The sequence below is a fragment of the Pseudoliparis swirei genome, chromosome 11 (assembly GCF_029220125.1).
Source record: "Pseudoliparis swirei isolate HS2019 ecotype Mariana Trench chromosome 11, NWPU_hadal_v1, whole genome shotgun sequence".
Lineage (NCBI taxonomy): Eukaryota > Metazoa > Chordata > Actinopteri > Perciformes > Liparidae > Pseudoliparis > Pseudoliparis swirei.
The window spans coordinates 9,893,126-9,921,000 of NC_079398.1; the positions used below are offsets into that span (position 1 = coordinate 9,893,126).

The following is a 27,875-nucleotide window of genomic DNA, read 5'->3' on the forward strand; positions in this document are numbered from 1 at the left end:
GAGAGAGAGAGGGGGAGAGGGTGGGAGGCAGAGAGAGAAAGAGGGAGGGAGGGAAAGAGAGAGAGAGGGAGGGAGAGAGTTGCAGAGAGAGAGAGAGGGAGAAAGAGGGTGAAAGAGACAGAGAGAGAAAGAGGGAGGGAGGGGGAGAGGGGTAGAGAGGGAGAGGGAGGGAGAGAGAGAGGGAGGAGAGAGCATGAGGTGGAGGGAGAGGGAGGGAGGGAGGGAGAGAGAGGCAGAAGGAGGCAGAGGGAGAGGAAGGGAAGCAGAAAGAGGGAGAGAGAGAGAGAGACTGTCAGCAGAGGGGGCATGAAGGGTCTATCATGCCAGTGCTCTGTCGTTTACGAGGCCGGGAAATCAAAGGGGATAAAGACGAGAGGCAACTGTGGGCAAAACATATTTATTGCAGGTTTTTCTGCGTCATGCACCGATAACAGGAACTCACTTTGAAGGATTTATAACTGTGAACGAATCATTTTGCCATTTGCGATTTCTTAAAGTGGCACAAATTCAATCAAATGATGTATTCTATCAGCTTCTTTAAGAACACGTGACAAAATATATGCCATGAGAGTTGTATCTCTCTCTCTCTCTAAAATGATCCCACATACCTGAAATAGGTGGTTTTTTTCCTCCTTTTTCACCTTAAATTTTAATACAGACCGAGGCGAGTCTCTCATGTTTTAGAAGTGGACTTACGCTCTCCGTGTCAGCTCATGGATGTTTGTGGATATTGCTTGCAGCCAGTCGGTGCTTTCTGCAGCGGTGCAACATTGAAGAATATTGGCGCCGGCTCCATCCAAGGCGAAGACTTCAAAACAGTTGGACCTGGAGGAGAGAGCGGGGCCAGATTACAGACGCTGCATTAGGTGCAGTCACACTTCTTACGTGAGCTGGATGGGCTTTTGACTAACTCTACTTCTGGAGACGTCTTCCCAACAGAGCGAGAGGCGCGTCATGAGTCCTGAGGAGCGACGGAAGTATTGGCGAGACAACATTTCTCTCTCTGGTGAAGGATTTAATGTCCCGACTCGGCTAATGGCTCCAATTCAAAGGAAAAAGGACGTATAACAGCGAGTGGGAGCCTTTTAAGTTATTGGAAAGTTGTAGCTGAAGTCAAAAGGTTGAAGACATAGTTCAGCATCTTGGAGAAAATACACATAGATGAGAATATCAATATACCCCCCCCCCCCTCCCTTAAAGAAAATCATGCAAACAGGTTCGGACATGTCCAAAGACTCCTCCCCCGTGAGGATTTCATCATTTCACTGTGCATGACATTTTGTATTTGACATTTTTCGACACACAATTGTGTTTCTCAGTCGACGGGGCCCTGATGAGGACGTCGGAAAAAAACTCATCAGCGAAATGCGACGGTCTCCTTTTTTTTGGACGTCTCATTTCGGTGCATTTTCACGCCGCTGATAGATTTGGCCTCAGTTGTCACTTCACGCGGGGAAACCTTTTTAAAAAGTGACAGGGCTGGAAGCACAGCTGGACAGCGGGTGAGCGGGCAGGTGATGGGCAGCTACACGTGAGTTGAAGGCTGGATGAACAGAAACAGGAGAAGTGACCCTCACACACAGTATGAGGGGAATCGTCTAAGACAGCTCCTTCTCCCTCACACACACACACACACACACACACACACACACACACACACACACACACACACAGCAGCTCCTCAAGGATGTTACAAGGTCAGCATTCCTAACAAATACTTTCGTCCTGTATCTGCAGCCGGCTCATTAAAACCATATGTTCCGCTGGCCGGGTACTGACCCGCCGGCTTTCCAGCGGTGATGTTTCACTGGACTTGCATAGTTTTTGTTTTTTATTAAATAGTGGGAACAATTATTTCTGTCAGTGTGCCTTGAACCCAAATGAGCTTTTATGCTGCTGCGATTGGTACGACTGCAGCGCCTCACTAAGAGATGTTTGGAATTATTTTTCTCCGCCATTTCTCATCTCTCTTTCTCCCTTTTTTTATCGAGAGCTGCAGAGATAACGCAAGCGACTGATGACATGACGTTCGACAACATCTACGGCGTGTCGGTTAGATCCCTTTCAATTAATTGAGGGCGTGCTGTAATGGGGGGGGGGGGGGGGGGGTTGGAATGCAAGAAGGGATGAGAGTGCAGTGAATGGAGAGCTCCGAAAGGCAGAGATTAGTCAAAGTGACAGACAGCTGGCGGATCAACGTCATGAGAACACATCCTTCAGTGAACACGACTGAAATGCTCACTCTGAACGTCTGCATTGTTCCCAACGACACAAACTATTGGACCTTACCTGCTGATGAGGCGGTTATACATGCAATGGGATGGATCTATGTATCACCTGGTCAACATGCATGAAAACAATACATACAGTATATATATATATATATATATATATATATATATATATATATATATATATAATATATATCGTATATATAATATATTTATATATATTATATATATAATACATATATATAATATAATATATACTGTATATATAATAAATATTATATTTTAAAATGCTGTGAGCAGTTAGTTCTGATAGCAATGAGAGGGATATTTGTTTCCATGTTTACTGTTTAGTGACAAAGGGAAATAGAGAAGCTTTGGGGCTTTTCAGTCTTTTAATTATATTTAAAAAAGTGTTCATTCTAATTAATGACAGACGTGTTTTGCTTTTGGGGATGCACGGTGGTGTGCTGGCTACCACCGTCAACCTCCCAGCGGGAGGGGCCTCCTCGATCCCGGGTGATTTGCACGTTCTCCCCATGGCGGCGTGGGTTCTCTCCGGGTTCTCTCCAGGTTCTCCGGCTTCTTCCCGCAGTGCAAAGACATTGGACTCTAGACTGCTCTAAATTGCTTCTCTCCATCCTAGAGAGGGATCCTCCTCTGTTGCTCTCCTGAAGGTTTCTTCACTTTTTTTTCCCCATGAAAGTTTTTAAATATTTCTTGGGAGTTTTTCCTGATTCGATGTGAGGTCAAAGGTCAGGGATGTTGTATGTGTACAGATTGTAAAGCCCTCTGAGGCAAATTCGTAATTTTTTAATATTGGGCTGTATAAACTGAATTTAATTGAATCAATCTGTAGGCGTGAATGGTCGTCTGTCTCTCTATGTGTGACTTGTGATAATTAAAGTTCCTTTGCTAACCGGTGAAATGTACGAAGGAGCACTTGACCTACAATGTTTGTACAGCTCGCCGCTGCTTGGCTCCTCCCCTAATCTCACAACCGCCATGTCTCGTCATGTAAACAAGAGACACGATGCACCATCAGTGTTCAGGCTGCGGAGCCCCAACGACTCTCACTTCTACTGGAGCTCACAGTGTGTTACTGCGTGTTCCTCTGAGATCATCGAGTTAAACATTCCGCACCGATCCGCCGCGTCTCGCTGCATTCTGACGAGCTCCCGTCGGCCATGTTTTCGCAGAGCAAAGCCGTGATATCGCCGCGCTCTCGCCGCCTCGGGCGCTCCTCATCGACGCGGCTGCATGCTGGCCCACGTTCGGCGCCGGGTTGTCGAGGGCTCAGAGCGACTAAGCTCCACGTCTCATCGATACATCGGTTCAATATTTCCCTCTGCGGCAAAGCAGTCATTAAACTGTTGATTGGACTGAACACATGGCGGCATTAATATGACTTCATCCATGCTTTTATCCAAATACAAGTCACAGAGGCTAGGGGGAGGTCCGAGGTGCTGACACCCAGAGGCGGTGCTTTAACACGCTGACCGTCTTCCAGCTTGCACACGCGCAGGTAGGCCATATCAACAATGTTGTGTGTGACCTTAGATGACCTTAGGGAGTTAGCCGAGTGCGGTTCCCTCTACACAGTTAACTCTACCGTCTCTCTTTTATAGCAGCTGGCAGAGTGCGCCTTCTCAGACCTGGTTTAACGCTTCTAGCCGAGACCTTTTGACCCCCCCACCCTGCCTCTGTGCTCCATCGAGGGAGGCGGTTAAGTCGGCCAAGCTGCCTTTGGAAGTGGATGTGCTGAGATGTTATGTTAATGACTCAATAATAACACATTTGTTGTCGTCGTTTTGTTGTAGTGTACTTATTATTAATTTTTTTTTAAATTTAAACAATTGTGAATTAAGGGAAGCGGAGCTGCAGCTGAACACAACCTTTCACCTGGAGGACATTCTTCTAGACTAGTGTCACGTCTATCCAGTCTCTGTATCAGTACATGGAACGTCTTGTAGCGAAGGACAGCCTTATCCCTCCCCCAACAGGAAAAGTGGGTGGAACCTAAAAAGTTGATAAATTAGAGCACCTGTGAGCAGGAAAAAGAGGGAGAACCAACAAACATTTGGGGAAAAACCAACATGGTGACCAGAGCGAGGAGCGAGAGTGGGTGAAACTGGAAACTCAAGATTTGAGAAGCAGATGATCCAAGTAGCTGTCAGAGCCCCTCCACCAGATACTGCTCGGATGCCGAGAATTTCTTCCTGAATAATACGCTACAGATAAGTCCTGTACACCTCCTCTCCAGGCCCGACCTCTCTGTTTCTACCAACAATCCCACACACCAACACACCACCTTCCCATCTTCTGAACTGGACTCTACAGGACATTTCCACCCTCCTGCTATTGCACACATCCCACTGACTACATTATTCATCGTGGTTTTGGAAATGAGATGTTATTTAATTACCGGGATAGGGAAATATTTCAGTTATCTGTAGACTCCTTTTGAGTCGGGTTTTCCGTTAAAGACAGTGTTTTTTGACCGAAGAACTATATAAAACTTGAAAGACACTGAATGAACTGTATTCCGGGTTTGTGTTTTTGTGTTTGCTTTGTGTCCTCTGTTTTTGTAGTGAAGGAATGGGCTAGCCAGCTGGGCCCTTATTGTTGAGTTAGTAAACTTAAAATACTGTAAATGAGATCCTCGCTACAGTCTCCTTTATTATTCCTTTTTTAAAGTTTGACATTGAGTTCACGTCAACTGGAAAGTGCTAAGACTTTCACTGCACCTGGGAGGATTATCAAATGATAACTCAGGACCAGGTTTGGAGTACCCAGTAGTTTAAAGTTTCTCCATTGCAATAGCTGGTCCTTGACGTGTTTGTGTGAACTGAGATTTTCTAGTCTGACATCAATAACAGTAACAGGTCATGGACTCAGTATCAGCTCTCCTCCTGCATGAATAGCATCCTCCCAGAGTCAGGTTTACTATTAATAATAAAGCCATTTCAACATGTTCAGGGTTCATACACATATTGGCCAATGGATTTCCATGACCTTTCCATGACCTTTCCATGACTTTAAACCAAATTTACATGACTAAACATTATGTGAAATCTCGGTGTATACAAGAGTATAATCTTTAAATGACACAAATGAATGAGGGACAATAGTTTAATTAAAAGAATAAACATTTATATAAAATGTTTATTCTTTTAATAAAACTGTGTAAATGAACATTTTAATATAACACATTTCCATGACTTTTCCAAAACTTTTGGGATAACATTCAAGAATTGTTCCAAGCCTGGAAATAACCATTTTAAAACTCCATGACCTTTCCAGATCTTCCATGACCTTACGAACCCTGATTCTCTGTCTCTCTTGCTATCTGTCTCCATCTCAATCCATCTTTTATTCTCTCTCTCTCTCCCTTGCTATCCTTCTTCATCTCAATCTCTCTATCTCTCTCTCTCTCTAATAAGGACCACTTGTGTGTGTGTCAGGGAGATGTTAAGTGTTACTACTTTGTAACAGGTGTAACTTGACATTTTACATATTTTCTAAAGGGTACCGTGACTGGGAAAAAAAAAAGTTGAGAAAGGCTGTCGCCTCTGGATTTATATTGGACAACACCCGGAATTAGAAATGTCCAGTAAACAGTTATAATTAACTCCACCGTTTCATTCTATGTTTATAGACACACCCGAAAGAGCAGAAGTCGTCTGCTCAGCAAGTGTACAAGAAATGGTAAAGAAATCTGACGACGGTGAACCATTAATAATTTGAACTTTTTTTAAATAATTGGAAAAAGATTTAATCAGATATTTCATTCAGCTAATTTTTGCAAATTAGTCATTGTTGCTCAGTCTTTAAACAAATAATGCCACTATTTAACAGTGAGTATTAGTGTATTATTAAAACCAAACAGTTATAAAACAAGTTAATTATGTAAATGTTCCGATCTCTTATCGTCAGACTTTGATAACACCAATGTTATAACTTGTGTCCGTCACAAGTTGTTTACCCTCTACATGAATACGGACGTGTGAGTTGGAATAACTGAATGTGACTCAGCATGCTGGGTGAGATCTGAACGCCGTGGTGCCATCTGTGATGTCTGAATAACAATCCGCCTCTTAAAACGTGCTGATCGAAAAGAGAAGAAAAAAAAGAGAAGCATAGTGTTGGAGTTGGACAGCGTCACACCACCTGGACGGTACTCACTGTAAGAAATACGGTAGACTTTTACTTTAACTCTATAAAGCGTTTATACAAAATCAAGATACAAAATAGACAATCATGTACATGGACCCAGCACCAGACCTGTCACCGATGGCTTCAGCGCTGGAGAAAGGATGCTGAGCAGATGCTGCTGTGACCATTGAAATAAGCAACAGGAACAGTTCTGATTTGCCAGGAGAAAAGGGGGCGGTGTTTTCTCATTGGTTCTCGTTCCTCTGCTTCCGCCGTTGTCGCTCCTTCATTGGTTCTTGTGGCCCGTCAAAGATTGCATAGGTTTCGTGAGAAGTGGTGAGAAAGGAAGAGAGCTGTGTTACTTTGTCTCTTTCTTTGAACCTGCCTTTCGCTTCACGCTCACGGAGCCTTATCAGTGCAGTAAAGAAACTGATATTTCAAGAAGGTCGTTAAACAAAGGCCCTTTCACGTGTGACAGTGTGTGAAGCGGTCAGTGAGGGGGCATGGATGATTCCTGAGAATAATGGCCCCATCTGGACCTTCCCTTATCTATCTGCCGGTGAGATTAAGGTCTATAGTTGCTCTTTCTGAACTTCGAATATAATGAGTTCTTTGTATGTGACCATTTCTAAACAATGCGTGATGCGGGGGAAAAAGGGGGGGGGGGGGTGTGCATAAGACTTCCTTCGGGTGTCACTGTTATCGTTATTAGATCAGTCAGGCGCAAGTGTGCCCTGCTGAAGTTTTCGACTCTCATTCAGTGTTTTTCCACCTTACACATAATCTATATGCACACAATATTTGAGACAAGCCAAGCAAAGGTATATATCCTCTACAAATCCCTCTTTTCACATCCGCTGGATGTGAACCTTCACTCCGGGAATATTTATCTCCCTCTCTATGCCAGATCTTCATCTTGGCCTGGCCGCACTGGCCTCGTGCCACGGTCCGAAAGAACTCTAGTTTCTTTGCCAAGCGCCTATGGATCTCCCTGTCCCCGGCTATCTCCCGATCATCAGGAGGGGGCAGGAGAAGGGGTTTTTCTCTTTCGTCTCGCTCTCGCTGTGCCCAACGGAGAACCGGAGGGGAGGAAGGCGGGTACTGAGGCCTGTTTGTATGGAGCTCAAGTCCATTTAGTGACACGCTCTCCCATTCTCTCAGCCCATAAAAAGTTGGGGCTATGTTTAAGGGACATGGGGCGCCGGTACACACGAGGACATCTATACCCTGAGTTAGTTGTAGGCCAGAAACCGTGGTGCACTGAGTTACCGTATTAATGACCGCCCAGTCCTCGACTGCTTGGTACGGCCAGTGCCACTCCCTGACGTCAAGCTCTTTCTTCCTGACGTTGCCTAGACTGAGATCCCATAGGACCTGTAAGCTCGTGAGGCTCAAGGCGGGAGGGTAGCCAGTGAAGAAGGGGTGAGTAACAGCCCATTGTTGCAGGTACTGAAAATGCTCATGCCATATCGCGCACAGTGGCTCTGTCTCGATACCTGCTTCTCGAGGGGAGAGTCTGCTTCGGTTGGGGATGGGAATAGGGGCGTGGCTTCTGTCATGTGGCACCCCGACCCACCCGTGATCTAGCTCTTTTATCTCAGGAAAATCAGTGGGTCTGCATGCATTGAATCTGTAGTGTGCAGGTGTAGAAGGAAAGAGGTGAAATTGGGAGTGGTCAGGTGAGCCTGGGTCTTTCACCCTAACGGCTGATGGCTGGCAGGTTGGTAACCTGAAACCCAGTTGACGATCCGGTCCCCGCTGCATCTCGTCTGCTTCAACCCTGGCTGGGTCCGCGTCGTCTGCATCATCCTGGTCTGCGTCAGCGATGTCTGCATCATCCTGGTCTGCGTCAGCGTTATCTGCATCATCCTGGTCTGCGTCAGCGTCATCTGCATCATCCTGGTCTGCGTCAGCGTCATCTGCATCATCCTGGTCTGCGTCAGCGATGTCTGCATCCTCCTGGTCCTCGTCTGCTACGTCTGCATCCTCCTGGTCCTCGTCTGCTACGTCTGGTCCTCGGTCCCTGTCGCCGTCTGCATCCTCCTGGTCCTCGTCTGCTACGTCTGCATCCTCCTGGTCCTCGTCAGCTACGTCTGCATCCTCCTGGTCCCCGTCTGCTTTCTGTGGGTCAACGTCGTCCATGGCTGTTGTCGGGGTCTTTATCCGGTGGTCTCGAACTCGATCTCGTCTGCGTCGTCCTGGTCGGGCTAGAGCAGGGGATACTGTTCATAGGGTGGAGGAGGCTTTTCTTTTGTTAGTGCAGCTGTGATGAGCCTGGCCACCATGGCTCTCAGAAAGGGGATGCAGCAACATCCACACGTGACCAGGATGCCTATAAGTACTGCTAGTGACATGAACAGGGAGGTGATTAATGTCTTCCATTTGCCAAAGGTGGCCTCTAACCAGTTGGAGAACGGGTTGTCAATTCCTGATGCTTCATGCATCTCTTTGGAGAGGGCTTTAAGCTGGGAAATGGCTCTGGTCATAGAACCATCCGGGGCCGTGTTGTTGGGGATGACAGTGCAGCATTAATCTCCAAACATGGCGCATACTCCACCTTTCTCTGCTAACAGCATGTCCAACGCCATTCTATTCTGGATTGCCATGGTGGAGGTGGGGGCCAATTGTTCTGCGGTTGCTTCCAGGCCATCGCGAGTGTGGTTGGTCAATCTTAAGAGGGTATACCAAATATAATTTATTCTATCCACATTCTTTATGGGAGTGACTGGGAAGATTGCGGAGATCAGCGGCAAATTCTCAAAACCGGCGGCTATGTTGTCTGCTAGTTTATACTCATCGGGGACTCCTCGGGGTATCCCTATTGCATCTATGTACGTGGGGTTGTGCTGATTAGCTAACTCTCTTTTTCTGAGTACGTGTCTGCGTCTGCGCTGGGTGAGTTTCTGTGCGAGGTGAGTTTCTTGAGTCAGCCTGGTTCCTATTAACTTGAGTGGCGCTGCTAAACGGACTAATGCACAGATCCCTGTGGTTTTGTTCGCATCTAGTGTTATTAATAGTCTCAGTCCTCCACAATACCAATACAGTCCATTTCTCGCCCATGGTCCTACCTCTGCTCCGGAGGATGTGCGATTGCACCAGTCGGGATCTATCTTTCCCACATTAGTTCTGGCTCTTGCACTGGTAAAAATAAAGCATACGTATCTATTGGGGGCACCTCTATAAGGGGAGAATAGTCCAGTCGCTGTGTTATTCGGTAAAGGGGGAAAAATGGCTGCTAGTGTAGTGCAGTTACCTGGGGTGGCTTGTTTGAACAGCGCCATCATACAAGCATAACCATCGGCGTCTGTTTCGGGGAACAATGGTGCAGGGCTGGTGATTAATCGCGGGCGTGCACTAGCACAAGCTATACATCCTTCCATGTTTTGGTCTTGGGCTGACTGCACTATCCAATTTAGCCAAATGTTATCATTGCCATAACCTGTATTCCTCTGTATCACTTGCTGTGGGGTCAGATGGGAGAAGTCCTGTGTTATGACATTAAAGTCCTTCCCTGCTTCCGGGGGCGGTGCCTGTGTGATCTGATTCTCCTCAAGGGGGTCGTAGATGTTAATCTGTATGCCTACCAGGGGGTCTTTATCTGTCGCGTCAATTCCCAGTAGGAAGAAGATGCGGTCCTGTCCTTCCGAGCTGCTGATGATTCTATCTAATGACAGGGTGAGGGGGTTGGAACATTTACCAAAGTCTTTCTGAAAACCTATCTTTCCCCACCATGTTTTCCTACTTTGGTCGTGATAACTCATAGTAGGTTTCCATGCTCCTGTGAATTTGGTTACCATGCCCCAGCTACTACAAGACTTTGCTGTGCCCCTTCCGTGGAAACCCTTTCTCTCACAGTCCTGCACTATTATGGGCTCCGCACAGAGATATACGTCAAGGCCACTCCATCTTAACGGGTTCCCTTCACACCCAATTACCTCACATAAGTCAAAGGTGAAGGACGTGGTACTGTTTCTGGGGTAGTTAAGTATCCAGTACGCGTTGCACGCTCTCTCATGATTGTGGGTGCTTGCAGGGGATCTCTTCTCTCTACTCAGTTCTGGGTTGCGTGGCGTGAATTGTTTAGCTAGTAGGATGGCGTCGTGTTTGAGTCTATCTATCTTTATGCGTTCTTTCCAGGCGAATCCTCCTAATATAAGTAGCACCAACAGACCGCAGGCTACTGCTATTATGGCTGTTGTTTTTGTTCCAAAACCCATCTCCTTTAGGGTTCGAGGTTGACACCTCCTTGTTTCGGCCGGATTGGCATCGGGGTCGCCGAAGCAGCGTCTAAGTGCTCTCGGTACTTCTCTCGACATTCTGTAAGTCTGCTCTGACCTCCGTCAGGGACCTAGTCGGGGCGTTAGCTGGGACGCAATGTGTTAAGTGGTGCCAAGGTGCTCCTGATTTACCTTTGACCTGGACCGAGTGTGTCGTAATTTCCTTCACCTCGTACGGTCCAGTCCACCTAGGCTGAGTCCACTTTCTTTTGTGAACTTTGACCCTGACCCAGTCGCCAATTTTGACCTTACTCTGTTGTTCTTCCTCCGCTGGTGTCGCATGGGCCCTGGACACCTGCAGGGAGAGAGCTTTGGTAAGGGATGTTAGCTTTTCCATGTAGTCACTCATTTCGATCATTTGGACATCCAGAGGCGGCACGTGACCTCCGTCTCTGGGTGGCCCTGGCATTGGTCTTCCCGTCAGTATTTCATGAGGGGTCAAATGCGTTTTGGCACCTGGTGATGTTCTCATGGACATCAGAGCTAAAGGTAATGCCTGAACCCATGTCAACTTGGTTCCCTCACAGGCCTTAGCTATCTTCCCTTTGATTGTTTGATTTGCTCTTTCTACCAGACCTTGAGATTGAGGATGATACACCGAACCATACTTATGGGAAATCCCAAGTGAGGTCTCAACTTCTGCCAGCAGTTTGCTGTTGAAATGTGCTCCATTGTCTGATCTGATTACTCTGGGCATTCCGTACCTGGGTATGAGTTCATTTCTCAACCACTTTACCACGGAAAGCGAGTCTTCTTTTCTGGTCGGGATTGCCTCCACCCACTTAGAGAACCTGTCTACCATTACCAACAGATATCTCTTTCCTGCGACTACATTATCTGGTCCCATGTCTGTGTAGTCTATCATGATTTCTTGGAAGCATGCTGAGGGAACAGGGTAGGATCCCATGGGGGACTGGAACGGCTTTTTTATGTTATGGTTTCCACATACTGTGCATTCATCACAATATAAATTTACCATACTCTCCATATGTGGATGCCACCAGAGGTGATTGATATTTGTCAATGTTCTCTTTTTTCCTTCATGTGTGAGGCCATGTGCATCTTTTAGCAGAAGGGGCACGAGTTGGGCAGGAGCCACTATTCGGCCATCATGGCTTCTCCATAGTCCCTCTTTAGAGGTGGAGTCTCTAGTTGCCCCCTTTCTTTTCCATGACGACCACTCATAAGGTCCTGCTTTAACTTGTATTTCCACTAACTCGTTCTCAGTTAGTTCAGTCTGTTGTGGTAGTTCTGGTCTGCATATCATCTGTCTTGGCATATAGCCTCCTATGGCTTTGGCTGCAGCGTCTGCTGCGTCATTTCCTTTACTGACATTGTCGTTGGTATTTTTGTCATGTCCTTTACATTTCATCACGGCTACTTTTCTGGGCAGCTGTACTGCGTCTAGTAGCTGTTCCATCTGAGCTCTGTGTTTGATTGGTTGGTCACTTGAGGTGATAAAATGTCGTCTGACCCATGCAGGGCCGTCAATATGTACTGCTCCATGTGCATACGCAGAGTCTGTGTAAATATTGGCTGTCTTCCCTGTGGCCAGAGTCAGTGCTTGAGTCAGGGCGATTACTTCTGCAACCTGTGCTGATGCTGGTTGTGGTAATACACCTTCTTTCCTGATCTCATATTCACCTTCTTCAGTCTGCTCTACCACTGCATATGATGCTTTGTTCCCTTCCTGTGTCCTATAGCAACAGCCGTCACTGAATAGGGTCATGTCTGGGTCTGTTAAGGGGGTGTTATGCAGGTCTACCCTTAGCTTGTTCTCTTTTACTGCGTGTTCTTCACACATGTGGGGGACCATTCGTGACTCTGTCTGCCATGTTGTTTAGTCCTGTCTCATAGGTTACATTAGAGGCCATACAGGTGTTATGGAGCTTGGTCTTTCTAGCTGAGCTGAATGTAAATTCTTTGCTCAGCAAAAATGCTGCCACACCATGTGCTGTATGTATCACTACTTCATGTCCCATAGTTATATGTGCGGTTTTGTCTAGTGCCTTGGCTACTGATGCCACATACCTTCCGCATGTGGTTTGTCCTGTTTCTACTACATCTAGTTTAGATGAGTGGTACAATAATACACACCTGTCCCCTCTTTGTTTCTGATACAGGATGGCATTGACAAAGCCATTCCTTTCAGAAACATCAAGGTGAAAGGGAGAGCCATAATCAGGGCTCCTGAGGGCCGCAGATTGGGACAAAATCTGTTTAACGGTCGAAAGAGGCCTCTGAGGCCTCTGATGTCCAATCCAAGGTGGCTGTCATGTTTCTTGGACCTGCAATGCGCACTATGTCCCTTAGGGGGGCTGTCACTCCTGTGTAGTCTGGTACATGTGAACGGCTGTAACCAGTTAGGCCGAGAAATGAGAGCATTTCTGAGACTGTCTGTGGCTTGGTGTGGTGTAGGATGCTTTCTCTTTGGCTGTTAGTTATAGTGAGTCCTTCTGCTGAAATCTGCCTGCCTAGAAAGGTAACCTGTCGTCTGCAGCACTGCACTTTTTCTCTTTTGACTTTATAGCCCTTATCTGATAGGAGGGTCAAGAGCGCCAGGGTCATGTCCAGACACAGCTCAGCTGTTTCTGCCGCTAGCAGTAGGTCATCAACATACTGAATTAGCACAACACCTGCTGGGACCGTTAGATCAGACAAATGTTCCTTCAGTGCTTTGTTGAACAGACCGGGGGAGTCCCTGTATCCTTGTGGTAACACAGAGTAGGTGTAGCGTTTACCATCATGTGTAAATGCAAAATAGGGTTGGCTTTCAACCGCCAGAGGTATAGAAAAGAATGCATTCGCCAAGTCTATGACAGTGAAGTATGTCATAGTGGGTCGCAAATTAGTCAGAGTCAGATGTGGGTCTGGCACGGGGAATGGGTCAGGTATCGTGGCGTCATTAATTGGTTTTAAGTCCTGCACCATTCGCCATCCTTTTCCTTGTGCTTTCGGGACTGGTAGAATGGGGGTGTTATAGGCTGACTGACATTGGTAAATTACACCAGCTCTCATCAGTCCATCTATGGTGGGCTGGATGCCTTGTATTTTCTCAGGGCTTAGTTTGTATTGGGACCTCCAAACCGGCCGGATGGGGTCTCTCAATCGTACCACTACTGGTGGCGCGTCAATGTGGCCAACATCAAAAGCTGAGGTGGTCCACAATCTGTCGGGTACCTGAGACAACATGGTGGGGGCTGAGGGTGATCTGTACAGGGGAGACCATGGTGTCTAGGAACAGGAATATGCTCAGGCAGAGTACTCTCGATTGTGTTTATACTGAATCGATACATTGCTTCATCTGAGGCTTTCATTACCATGGGATCCGTAGTGGGTTCCCACGTCAGGTTGAGAGCGCGTTTAATCATTGGGCCTAACCCTCTTGACTCATATCCATGTCCTACTGCCAGTGTGACATGGGGGTTGGACGAGTCTTGTAGTTTATAACATTCCATCAGCCATGGAGTCAGCTGGACTCCTGCTGCCACACCCTCCTTGCCACAATATATATACTCGCAAGTTAGTGTGGGGCGAAGTGGACGCATGTTGTCATCCCAGTCGCTCTGATATATTTCATTATCATTATTTGTGACACTCATGGTACAGTGGACATGGTCCAGTGGGGTCATGTACGGGTGCAGTGAATACATTTTATGTTTGTTTTCCATAAAATATTTCTGAATGGCGGGCGTGTCGGGGCCTGTTCTGCAAAGTCGCAGCCAATACACTTCCTGAGTTATTGACGAAGGTCCTCCATCTTTTACAAATAATATTCTTATTGGTTCAGCTGGCGTGCTTTCAGGTACACAAGGAAATGCTGCACCCTTCTGTAGTCAAATATATGCATACTTGCAACTTTTGTAACAAGTCTCGGCCCAGTAGGTTGGCAGGGCAGCTTGGGGCCAGCAGAAAGGAATGTTGCAGGCTCCTATCTCCAGGCTACTGATAGAGGAACAGAGAAACGTTGCATCTGTGTCTGGCCTGACACCCCTACAACTGCGATGGCCTTGTTTGAGGGAGGAAATGATTGTTGTACACTAGAAAACGTGGCTCCTGAGTCGGCTAACATAATTATGTTTTGTCCATTTATGGTTAAGGTGACCAGTGGTTCATTAGTGAAAATCTCTTCCTCGTGTTGCAGTGGGCATCTTCAGTACTGTCCCTGCCATCCCTGTAATGGGTTTGGCGGGTTGGCTTGTGAGGGAGGATATTGGTCATGCGGATATGGGAGCGGATGTAGCTGCTGCTGTTGCTGCTGCAAGGAGGGGGGCTGTTGTTGGGAATTTTGCTGCTGAGCTGGCTGCAAGGAGGGGGGCTGTTGTTAGGAATTTTGCTGCTGAGCTGGCTGCAAGAAGGGGGGCTGTTGTTGTTGTACAGGGGCTTCCTGGGGTCCGTTGTAACCTCCAGGTCCTCCATAACTTCTTCCTCTGTATCTTCCTCCTCCTCCTCTTCCTCTGCCACCTCTTCCATAATAGTTACTTTTTGGCCTCTTACAGTTCTTGGCAAAATGCCCTGGCTCATCACAGTTGTAGCAATAGTACGGGCCTATTGTCCTGTCTCCTCTACCAGGTACATAGTTGGAGTCGTTATGGTGTCGTGTGTCATCAGTCTGTCCGTACCATCCGTTATTCAACGGCTGGGGATTCGTCTGTGGGGACCATGTGGGTTGGGGAGGGCAGGAAGGAGGAAGGGGGGCTAATTGTTGTTGTACTGCCTGCATGACTGGAGCTATTTTTGGATCCTCCTGCATGGATCCCAGCACACTTGCTAACTGTTCTTGTGTGGCTACCAGCTGCTTCTGGACTTTGTCATCTTTAGCTATTTTGGAATTATCTGCCGCGATTTTCTTTTCATTCTGAATCTGCAGTCTCAGTAGCTCTAACTTTAGAGTTTCTGCATTAGTAGGCTCTAGGACCTCTGGAGCTACGTTTTCTAGGAAGTGCATTACATTATCAGTCCACACTTCCTGGGACAAATTTTTTAGTCCCACTACATTCTTTAGCTGAACCTGCACGGTGTCTGGCAGTCCCTTAATGACCATGGCCCGATAAATTTTTCTGGTTGGGGGTGTTTGTGTATGTTCCTCTCCAAATGCCTTTCTCCATATAGCTTCACTCCTTGCCATAAACGCAACTGGGGACTCTTTTGTGTTCCAGGAAAAATCCTCGACTGCGGTAGCTGTGTGTTTACTGGGGTATTTTCCTCGTAATGCTCCGTAGAGTGCTTCTTGGAATTTATTCTGACTTATGTTATGCGGGTGTTTCTCTGTAACCCTATCTTCTCCCAAATTGTTTGTGCGGCTGCTGCACCACATCCTGCCAGAAAGCGGCGAAAGTCGCCTAGAGCCAAGTCTGTTCCAGTAGTGGCCACCTTAAGTGCTGCGATCCACTCATCAGCCCCGTTCATCAGGGGGTAATGTTGTCAGTACTGCTGTTGTGTCTGGTGAGTATGGAACATAATCCATGACCCCAGCGGCATGCCCGGGGCTTGCACCAATGGAATTGTGTGACAGGTGAAAGGTCAGGTAAAATGGGGTCCCTGTAGACAGGTGCGCCCTGTGAGCGTCTTCTTTCATACTGATGACCTGATCTGGTTCTGAGGGGGGAGGTGTCAGTGGGAGGGGAGAGTTCAAGTCTGCCGCACACATTGTAGCTGGCGGTATTACCTAGTGGTGAGTCATCTGCTCTAGACCGGTCCTCATGCTCTTCTGGCTCACTGTCTCCCTCTGCTGACCTAGTTTAGTCACTGTTGCTGTTTACGTCACTATCTGATTTCTGCTGACTGTCTATCTTTTCTCTGGTTTTTCTCTCTTTTTCCTGTCTATCAAGTTTCTCTATCATTCTGCTCAGCATCTCTTTTGTACGGCTTTTCAGATCGAGCTCCTCTCCTGAGCTGTATCTCCTCTGGAGTCGTTCTCTGCTACTCTTGGCCAGCTGTTCTCTCTCAACCTCTGCTGTTGTTGGTGTGCTAGTGTGCTGTGAGATTGGGTGGCTTGTGCCTGTTTGAAGGGAGGCTTCCTGTTCACGCTCCTCTTGTGCCTGTTGGTTGCTTAGTGTTTTTGCTGTACGTGTAGTCATGTCCTCCAGTCCTTCTGTTGTCCCTGACAAGTTGCTTAGTCTCTCTTTGTCATCTGTGGTTCTGGGTTTGAAGTCTGCATTCACCTGTCCCTGCACTGCATTAAGTGTTACGATGCCTGAGATGGAGGCCTTTAGTCCTCCATCTGCCACTTCTATTACCGGCATCTGCATGAATGGGTTGCTTGAATGATATGAGGGAGGCGCTGTTGGGCCTGCTCTGTCTATTTTCGGATCAGTGGCTCTTAGGTGTGGGTATAGACTGCTGTCCTGCTGCTGAGCTTTCTCTACCCTGTCGTCTCTCATTGATTTTATTTTACGTTCCAGTTCCTCGAGGGCCCATAGTTTGACCTGCTCCTCTTCTTCAGCCTCTGTTATTTCTACTCTAGCCTTTCTACGGGTTGAAATTGTACTCACACCCTTTTTTATCTTGTTATATCTGTCTTTTGCATTTTCTACATCCTTGTCTATGCTTTTCCTCATGCTTTCTCTTTCTTCCTCATTGGGGAGAGAATTGTTTGGTCTTAACCATCCCCTTTGTATCCAACTTCCTTCTACTCGTTTGAATACTTTGCTTACTTCCGCCCAGTTCAGGCCTGCTCTGTCCTTTACTCGTTCTTTCAACCAATCTCGCACTGTCATCTCCACTTTGGGTGGGCTCGTCATTATGTGTTGTTGTTGTTGTGTTCTTTTTATTTTTATCTGGGTGCTTACAATTGACCGTTTGCTGTTAGTATTGTCTAAATACGTATTTATTAAAAAACTATGTTTCGGAAAGGAAGATGATGGTCACACACTATCAATTAATAATTATCTTCAAAAAGAATTCTTCAGTCACTGTTCTGCTTCGTTCCGCTCTCTCTCTCTGCTCTGCTCTGAGACAAGATTCAAGATTCAAGATTCAAGATGTTTTATTTGTCACATACACACACAGGGTGTGCAGTGAAATGAAAGTGGCAATGCTCAGCAGGAATGTGCAAGGGCAACAAGTACACACTATTTACAAATAAAAAACAACACAATATTTACAGTAAGTGTGTGTGTGTGTGTGTGTGTGTGTGCCTAAGAGGGGCAGTTGTGTGGGTCTATGTGGGGGTCCTGGTGAGGTCGGAGTTCACAATCCTGATGGCCTGAGGAAAGAAACTCCGTCTCAGTCTCTCTGTTCTTGCAGCGTGACTACGGAGGCGCCTGCCTGACCGCAGCAGCTGAAACAGTCTGTTGTTGGGGTGGTGAGGATCCTTCATGATCCTGCCGGCTCTGGTTCTGCACCTCCTGGTGTACAAGTCCTGCAGGGTGGGGAGTGTAGTTCCAATAGTGCGCTCAGCCGAACGCACTACTCTCTGCAGAGCCTTCCTGTCCTGAGCGGAGCAGTTGCCAAACCAGGCTGTGATGCTTCCTGTCAGGACGCCCTCTACAGCTCCAGAGTAGAAGGACTGAAGGATCCTCTGGGAAACTTTAAATTTCCTCAGCTGCCTGAGGTGGTAGAGGCGCTGCCTTGCCTTTCTCACCAGAGTGTCTGTGTTTGTTGACCATGTCAGATCCTCGGTGATGTGGACTCCCAGGTATTTATACCCGCTCACCCTCTCCACAGTAGTCCCGTTAATCCCCAGTGGTGAGTACGTCCTCTGTTGTTGTACCCTCCTAAAGTCCACAATCAGCTCCTTAGTTTTGGTGACATTCATGATGAGGCTGTTGTCCTGGCACCAGAGTGACAGATCAGCAACTTCCTCCAGGTAGGCCTTCTCGTCGTTGTCGGAGATCAGGCCCACCACCACTGTGTCATCCGCAAACTTGATGATGGTGTTGAGCTGAACCTGGCCACACAGTCATGTGTGTACAGGGAGTACAGTAGGGGCTGAGGACGCAACCCTGGGGATCCTGTGTTCAGGGTGAGGATTTGGAGGTGTGTCTGCCCACCCTGACCACCTGTGGCCTGGCGGTCAGGAAGTCCAGGATCCAAGCACACAGGGGTGTTCAGTCCCAGCTCAATCAGCTTGCCGGCCAGTCTGGAGGGGACTATGGTGTTGAAAGCTGAACTATAATCAATGAACAGCAGTCTCACATAGCCCCCCCTCTGGCTGTCCAGATGAGAGAGTGTGGTGTGCAGTACCTGGGAGACAGCATCATCCGTGGATCTGTTTGGGCGATAAGCAAACTGCAGCGGGTCCATGGAGGAAGGAGGAAGGCGCAGATGTAGTCCTTTATCAGCCTCTCAAAGCATTTCATGACCACCGAGGTGAGGGCCACCGGTCGGTAGTCATTCATACATGCTGGAGAAGCATTCTTGGGCACAGGGACAATAGTGGATCTCTTGAAGCAGGCGGGACCACGGACTCAGCCAGGAGAGGTTGAATATTGTGGTGAACACTGGAGCTAGCTGGTTAGCACAGGTCTTCAGTACTCGCCCAGATATGCCATCTGGACCTGCAGCTTTCCTGGTGTTCACCCTCAACAGAGCCCTCCTCACACTGTGCTCGGTCACAGAGAGTGTGTTCATCCCAGCAGTAGAACTCACCTCGGCTACGCTAACGGTGTTGTTGTTAGCGGAGCTAGCGCTGTTGTTGCTAGCCTCAAACCGTGCATAAAATGAGTTCAGCTCGTCCGCTAGGGATGCGTCGGCACTCACCATTGGGGCGGGTCTGCTCTGGTAGTTTGTGATAGTCCGTAGCCCCTGCCATAGGCGCCTGGTGTCGCGCTGCTCCATCTGTGATTCCACTCTGTCTCGGTACCTCCTTTTGGCGTCCTTCACCGCCCTCCTCAGTCCATAGACCGCTGCCTTGTACTCGTCCATGTTGCCGGATACAAGACCGGAGTTATAGGCAGCAGTACGGGCGTTCACAGCTTCACGGATGGATCTATCAACCCACGGCTTTTGGTTAGAAAGTCCCTAACTTTTACCGTGGGGACGATGGTGTCCGTTAAGCGTTGCTATGAGGCTCATTGCTACTTCCGCAAACTCGCTGGCGTCACTGGAACTGGATTGGACCATGTCCCAGTCGTCGATACCCAGAGCGTCCTGTAGGTCAGCCTCTGTTTGGTCAGACCACCGCATTCGTTCCTCGTCACTACCGCTTCCCGCGCTATCCTTTGCTTATACTCCGTATGCAGAAAAATGTCTGCATGGTCTGATCTGCCGAACTGAGGGAGAGAGTCAGTCTTTTAGCCTCTCTTGAATGGCGTATAGCAGTGGTCCAACGTTCTTTCCTCTGGTAGCACACGTAATGTGCTGGTGAAAGTTCGGCATGACTTTTTTTAGGTTTGCCTTGTTAAAGTCCCCAGCCACCACCACAGCCGCGTCGGGATACTTGTTCTGATGACGACATAACACATCATGTAGGTCCGATAGTGCTACGTCGGTGTCCGCTTGTGGTGGTATGTAGACGGCTGTGGTGATGACCGAGCTGAACTCCGGGAAGGTAGAATGGACGGCATGAGATCGTCAGATGTTCCAGGTTCGAGCAGGAACGAGAAAGAGTCTTAATGTTCTTGGGGTCACACCACATGTTGTTTGTCATGAAGCAAACCCCTCCACCCTTAGATTTACCAGACTCTTCCGTTCTGTCTGCACGGAAAACAGAGAAGGACTCGGTTGGGCATATGACTCGATCCCGCACCAGCGGGGTCAGCCAAGTTTCCGTCAGACAAAAGATGTTACAATCCCGCATGTCCCGTTGGAATCTGATCCTTGCCCTAAAATCATCCATCTTATTTTCCAGAGACTGGACGTTAGCAAGAAGGATGCTGGGCAAAGGTGGACGGTGGGCTTGAACTCTCAGTCTGTTCCGAATTCCGCTCCGTTTCCCTCGACGCGCGCAGCGAAGTGGGTAGGGGAGGGGCTGCTCTGTCTGTGAATGCGCGTGCCCTCAGCGGAGCCCCCAGCGCCAACAGCTGACTGTCACTCGCAGTGTTTACGTTTCTGCTTCTGTATTTTTCAGTGTTAAGCGGAGTTACCTCTTTGTTTCTCAGTATCCTCCTCAATCTCAAACTCGTAACTGCTTTTAAACATAGTGCATAATCGCCATACAATGTGTTCTTTACTCGGCAGCCTGCCTTTCAGAACAATAAATCCTCATTTATCACTCGTGCAATTCAACAGACTAGAGCTTGCGTTGACACCGTGAGGTTTCGACTCTGCTCTGTTGATTCCACTTTGACAACATGTATTCACCACCGGTATTCAACATTCATTCACAGTTTTATGCATACACATGTGTTTTTCTTCTCACTGCACTACTCACTCTCCCAATTCGTCTCTCACCTTATGGCTGGCCCTCACATATGTTAGAGGACTTTACCGGCATGTGTTTAATTCCCACGCTCACACCACTTGCGTCTCCAGCCCTCCAGCCTTAGCTGGCCTCACCTTTAGATGACTTAGACCTCTGGCCCGTTCGGGTCGACTCTCCAGCGTTATCCGGCCTCACTTATGCTAGAGGACTTCAAACTGCGGCCCGGTTCCTTTCGGGTCGACTCTCCAGCGTTACCCGCCGGCCTCACTTATGCTAGAGGACTTCAAACTGCGCGGCCCCGGTTCCTTTCGGGGTCGACTCTCCAGCGTTACTCGCCGGCCTCACTTCTGTTAGAGGACTTCAAACTGCGCGGCCCCGGTTCCTTTCGGGGTCGACTCTCCAGCGTTACTCGCCGGCCTCACTTCTGTTAGAGGACTTCAAACTGCGCGGCCCCGGTTCCTTTCGGGGTCGACTCTCCAGCTACTCGGCCTCACTTCTGTTAGAGGACTTCAAACTGCGCGGCCCCGGTTCCTTTCGGGGTCGACTCTCCAGCGTTACTCGCCGGCCTCACTTCTGTTAGAGGACTTCAGTGTCACACTGTATCGTGATTTCCCTTTTTACACTTTATTTTTTAATTTTAAATCAAGTCAAAAAATTCTGCAGTTTCAATACTCACTTCCAATACTCCTGATCAAATTTAGAGTATTCAATCTGACTGATTTGAAAATAAACAGGTTCAGTTTTTACCTTTTGTTGACACCGGTGTTTGATCAGTTTCTTGGAGTGGGCCTTGAAAGCAGTGGTCCGTCCGGGTGTCTCAGGTGCTGTCCTCCTCAGGTCTCTGGACCGGGTTTCACAACCATCGCTCTGCTACCATTTGTTGGAGTTGGACAGCGTCACACCACCTGGACGGTACTCACTGTAAGAAATACGGTAGACTTTTACTTTAACTCTATAAAGCGTTTATTCAAAATCAAGATACAAAATAGACAATCATGTACATGGACCCAACACCAGACCTGTCACCAATGGCTTCAGCGCTGGAGAAAGGATGCTGAGCAGAGCGCGCGCGGCCATTGAAATAAGCAACAGGAATAGCTCTGATTTGCCAGGAGAAAAGGGGGTGGTGTTTTCTCATTGGTTCTCGTTCCTCTGCTTCCGCCGTTGTCGCTCCTTCATTGGTTCTTGTGGCCCGTCAAAGATTGCATAGGTTTCGTGAGAAGTGGTGAGAAAGGAAGAGAGCTGTGTTACTTTGTCTCTTTCTTTGAACCTGCCTTTCGCTTCTCACGCGGAGCCTTATCAGTGCAGTAAAGAAACTGATATTTCAAGAAGGTCGTTAAACAAAGGCCCTTTCACGTGTGACAGTGTGTGAAGCGGTCAGTGAGGGGGCATGGATGATTCCTGAGAATAATGGCCCCATCTGGACCTTCCCTTATCTATCTGCCGGTGAGATTAAGGTCTATAGTTGCTCTTTCTGAACTTCGAATATAATGAGTTCTTTGTATGTGACCATTTCTAAACAATGCGTGATGCGGGGAAAAAGGGGGGGTGCATAAGACTTCCTTCGGGTGTCACTGTTATCGTTATTAGATCAGTCAGGCGCAAGTGTGCCCTGCTGAAGTTTTCGACTCTCATTCAGTGTTTTTCCACCTTACACATAATCTATATGCACACAATATTTGAGACAAGCCAAGCAAAGGTATATATCCTCTACAATAGAAAAGAAAACATCTGTGAAACTACTGTAGTCACGGAAATCAATACCAACAGGACGGGCATAACAATGAAATGCATTGACGAGCTCGCCCCGGCGTCCTCACAGTCACGCCCTCTGAGCCCCGAGCCGCACGGTGACCTTTTAATCTGTTTATGCCTGCGCATAGATATTGGCGTTAACGTCCCCTCGCTTCAATGAAAAGTCCTCGCTAAGCCAACGGCTGTGCTCGGTGAACTGCGCACCTCGGAGGTGACTCGTACCGCGCTGGATTACCCTTACCTTAATTGATCGGTGCCGGCTTTGTATCTGGAGACTCTGGCCATCAACAAGGGCAGCGAGACGGCGTCCAGCCAGCGCTTCTCATACTTTGGCCCGTTGGCTGAGGGCGAAGGCGGCGACGGAGCCTGCGTGGGACACATGAACAATGACGATGAGCTTCCTGCTCCTTTTGATGGCGGATGCCACCATTTACATGATCAAAGAATGTGTTTCTTGACCCGGATTAATCAGTGGTTATATTAATGTAGCAGTCCGGAGACATCAAGGGTCAAATCTGCACCGTCAGCCATTATTGCCTCTTTAATGTGTTGACCGGCAACACGTGCCTCACACCTTTTTTTTAAAGATTCGTCAGGACGCCCTATAAAGCAAAGGGGTTATTGTTAATTCAATCAGGAGAGATGTTTTTTTTAGAGATTAACAATAATTTATTTACAATAGCATTTTGAAATAATGCAAAGTCTTTTTGGGGATTGGACTCTATCCTGAATTTGGATAAGCCAGGGGTAGAGATGCTGATATCTGCGCAGGCAGAATCCCCCCCATGGAGTCCAGACACTGGTGGTGGTGTAGAAGAAGAGTTTCAATAATGCCGATTGTAGGAGCCTGGGGTGGAGGAGGGGGGAGGAGCCTGGGGTGGAGGAGGGTCGCAACGACTTCGGCTGAAACGACAACTGACAGCAGCAGAGAAGAAAAGATTTTTACGTTTTTCCAACAACGCTGTTATTGGCTTACTGAACATCGCTGCCTCTAATTGGTTGGTTTATTCATCGTGCCCGCCCCCAATCAGCTGATGGAGTAATTGCTGCTTCTGAGACTGCTTATGAATGAACCAGCATGCAACGAATGGCTTCCTGTCTCAACTTTCGCTGATCTACATTTTATTTGTGTTGCTTGGAATGTTGGTAAAAAAACAATCAACACTATGTACAAGAGATATTATCTGATCTCACCATCTTGTGATGAAACACTCAAATACATAATTAATGCTACCGATCTTCTGCTTCTCACACTGCACACGGATAGCTTTCTGACCTCATGTATAGTTGTGCCAAAACACTTTCAAAGTACAATTTCTGTTTTTACGGTATATGGGATTGTTTTATTTTGTTATTGTTATCTGGCGACCATCTATGGAGACATATGGAGGTCTGGATCGTGGTCCATGCCTACTACCAACTAGGGCTGCAACAACGAATCGATAAAATCGATAAAAATCGATTATTAAAATAGTTGGCAACGAATTTCATTATCGATTCGTTGTGTCGCGCGATTATTACGGCGCTCAATAAGTCACGGAGTATAAACAAAGTAGAGTTGAGCGCAGAGCGGCGCAGGAGAAACAAGAGCGGAGCGGAGAGACTGAATGCTGCGTTGTGAGAGCCAATCAGCGCTGAGCTGCTCCTCTGTTGATGAATCTAATTGGCTGCTGCTGCTCACGTGGCGCTGGATGCGGAAGTCATTCACGTCGTCGGAGACATTCACGGAGCGAAGTGCGCCTCCGGGTGACGTTATGAACCCAGACACCAGGGCGCTACATGTCACGACGTGTGTGGCATTTCCACAAGAGTATAACGTAGAAAACGTGGTTATTTATTCCGTGGCGGATAGCGGAAAATATGTTTCCATGGAGAAAGGCAACGGAGATAAGCCACGACTCGCTGTGAGCGCTGCGCGTGCAGACAACATTTAACGGAGCGGAGCAGCGCGTGCGCTCTGATCGCTCTTTTAATGAAGTATCGATACTAAAAATATGCTAAATCACATCGTTTTTAACGTACGGGTACTTTGTTAGTATCGCTGCAGATGTAGCGGACTAACATTCAAGCTAACCCAACTTCCCAAACGCTGTCGACATCTGAACGCTGATTGGCCGAGACGCGACACGTCCATCAAAGATGTTATATTGTGAAGTAGAGCACCACTTCACATTTTTCCCGCGTCTCACTGCAATCTCAACGGCAGCGGGCCAGGTGAAAAAAAATAATAAATCGGAACGCGTCTCTGATATTGTTCAGGGGGCGGGGCCACATGGGGACCACTGCTCAGGAGAGGAAAGCTGTCAGTCTGTTTGTGACGGTTCATCCACATGCTGACCAGTGAACAGGTTCATCACCATGGTGACCAGTGGGTCTCCAGGACCTTTCCATGACTTTAAACCAAATTTCCATGATTAAACATTTTGTGAAAACTCTGTCTATACATGACAAAGTGAGAAGATGTAGTATTTAAACTAACAATGAGAATTCCAAAGCATACCGTATATATACCGTGTAAATAAAAATTTGAATAAAACAAATTTGCATTACTTTTCCAAATATTTTGGGATTTTATTTTTTTCAATTACTTTTCTAGGCCTGCTAATAGCCATTTAAAAATTCCATGACTTTTCCAGGTTTTCCATGACCGTACGGACCCTGTTTTGAATAAAGGGTTGAAAATTAATTTTTTGTTGTTTTTTTATCCGATTAATCGATTAATCGATAGAATAATCAACCGATTAATCGATTATCAAAATAATCGTTAGTTGCAGCCCTACTACCAACTATTCATACACTCTGTCATACTCATTGATTGTGTTGTTACTGTGTTTTAATTTGTGTGTAATGTGTCCTTCTGTACACATGGCATCTATTGCATCTGTCCATCCTGGAGAGGAATCCTCCTCTGTTGCTCTCCTCAAGGTTTCTTCCTTTTTTTCCCGTTAAGGGTTGTTTGGGAGTTTTTCCTGATCCGATGTGAGGTTTTGGGACAGGGATGTCTATGTGTACAGATTGTAAAGCACTCTGAGACAAATTTGTAATTTGTGAAAATTGGCTGTACAAATAAACTGAATTGAATTTAATCGTGCATCTTTGGTCCAACACAATTATTCTACTGTTATTTTTGGTTTAATTCAAAAAAATGTTGTCACATCCAATCATTGATTTGCTTGCTGCACTAACTCAGTCGTCACACCGTTAAATATTGTCACAGAAATGTTTTTGCCATAATTACAAAATACCAATGCTGTTTCAATGTGATTGCAAAAATATACTTGTTTGTCAAATGTTTTCTGCTAAATTTCCAAATTATTCACCACGTCTCCTCCAGAAAGTTTTGAGGAATAACAAAATGTATTTTTTGGGCAAATCAATTATTATTTGGGCAAATCAATTATACGGTACATATGATGCCAAGAAGACAGCTTTGAAGCAGACTGAACAGCTCAACATGTGTTTTTTCAACATGTGTTGATACAAATTTCTAAAATGTGTACAACTATAAGATCAACATCGAATCATATTACATGTTTGCAGCCCGAGACAACACGTACAAAGTGACTTCATTCACTCCACGATGTCCTCGTGTAGGTAACAGTCAATATTAATGTGCAGAACGTTACATACGGCTCCTTTAAGCTCTTTAATTGTATACACAAAGAGAACGGGTCGAATGTGTGAGTATTCATGGTCCGAAGCAGTTCCCAAATGTGTTCGCAGAGTAACAAGAAATATGACAAGTATTGTTTCCAAATTCCCATAATGGTGCATAAAACATAGATTTGTGCGTTTGTGAACGAGGCCCGATGTCTCTGTACGTCTTGCAGTGTTGTTAATGGCATGGTCGGGAGAGAAAGAAGACACTGCTTTTCTAAATTGATGGATCACATTAATCTTGGCAGCAGTTTGTCTCCGTGAGCTGTTAATGGGTTTTTGGGGAAAACAGCGGCGGGTTTCAGCTTCTGGCTGTGGTAAACAGACAGGTGCTTTAGAAAAAGCTCAAATTGCAGCCTAAATGTTTCTGGCTTATAGCGAGAACAAATGTGCTAATGCGCCACGGTTATGGGTACTTCCTGATGGCGGCGGGCAAGACTTCAGAATGCACTTTACATCATTACGCCATCACCGTAATGGCCAACACTTCATCAGCAGTCTCCTGCTCATATTACATTTTAAAAAGGCCACTCTGTGCTTGTAAACAGTGTCTCACGCTCAACTTTTCGGTGCTAAAGTTTTCTTTTTGACAAAAGCTTAAAGCCTTCATAAAACAGAAATAAATTAATGGTTCATGACTGTGTGAGAAAAGGCTTATGTCCTAAAGCAGTGGTCGCCAACCCGTCGATCGCGATCGACCGGTCGATCTCGGAGATGTTCCCTGTCGATCTCCAAAATAAAATGAAAATAAAATCAGAAACACATTGTTCCTCGTTCTCGAACATTTTCTGAAGTGTCTTCTGAAACGTTTTCTTCCTGACTGGAAGATCGACGTCAGAAAAGATCTCCGCCTGATTTTAATGAACGTCTGAAAACGGGTTCTCTGACAGCCGTGTTCTCAGCTGTGCGCCCCCAAAGAGGGGAGCGTAGGACTACAGGTGAGGCGCAGGGGAAATGCAGAAAGACCTTTATTCATAACTTTACATATTACACAAGTTCAAAGTTCAAGGATATACAACTACGTCATCAATAAATAAATGTTGTAATGCCTGTACCTTAGTGTAAATTTTTACGTTACGGCATTAACAAATTACACCTGCGCAACTGCCGAGATTCTTGGCGACTTGCCAGGTACTACCTCCGTGAGTTGGGCTTTTCTGCTGTTGTCCTTCAAAACAAAAGCTCACCATTGAGCTTTTTTTCTTGTCTGATGGAGCAATCTGGTTTACTTGAAAGTGATTACAATTGTATTTATTCTATTATTTGAAAAAGCACAGATGCAGGAGTCACAAATGGTGATTCTCATATACATTATTAGTATAATTATTTACATCTGAGGATGTCTGTAGAGCTGATGTGAACGTATTCACCAACGGGCTGACTTCAGAACCAGTCACAGATGAGAAAACTTTCATGAATACCAAATTTGCCCCGAAAAACTCGTCAGTGAAGTTGAGAAAATCACCAAATCAAAGACCAGGAGCCGGATTACTGACA

General features: G+C 46.8%; 1 pseudogene; it reads right to left on the reverse strand.

Moving 5' to 3' along the window:
• The window catches only part of LOC130201638 (gamma-2-syntrophin-like), a 109,457-nt pseudogene that overhangs the window by 56,465 nt on the left and 25,117 nt on the right, over nt 1-27,875 (reverse strand).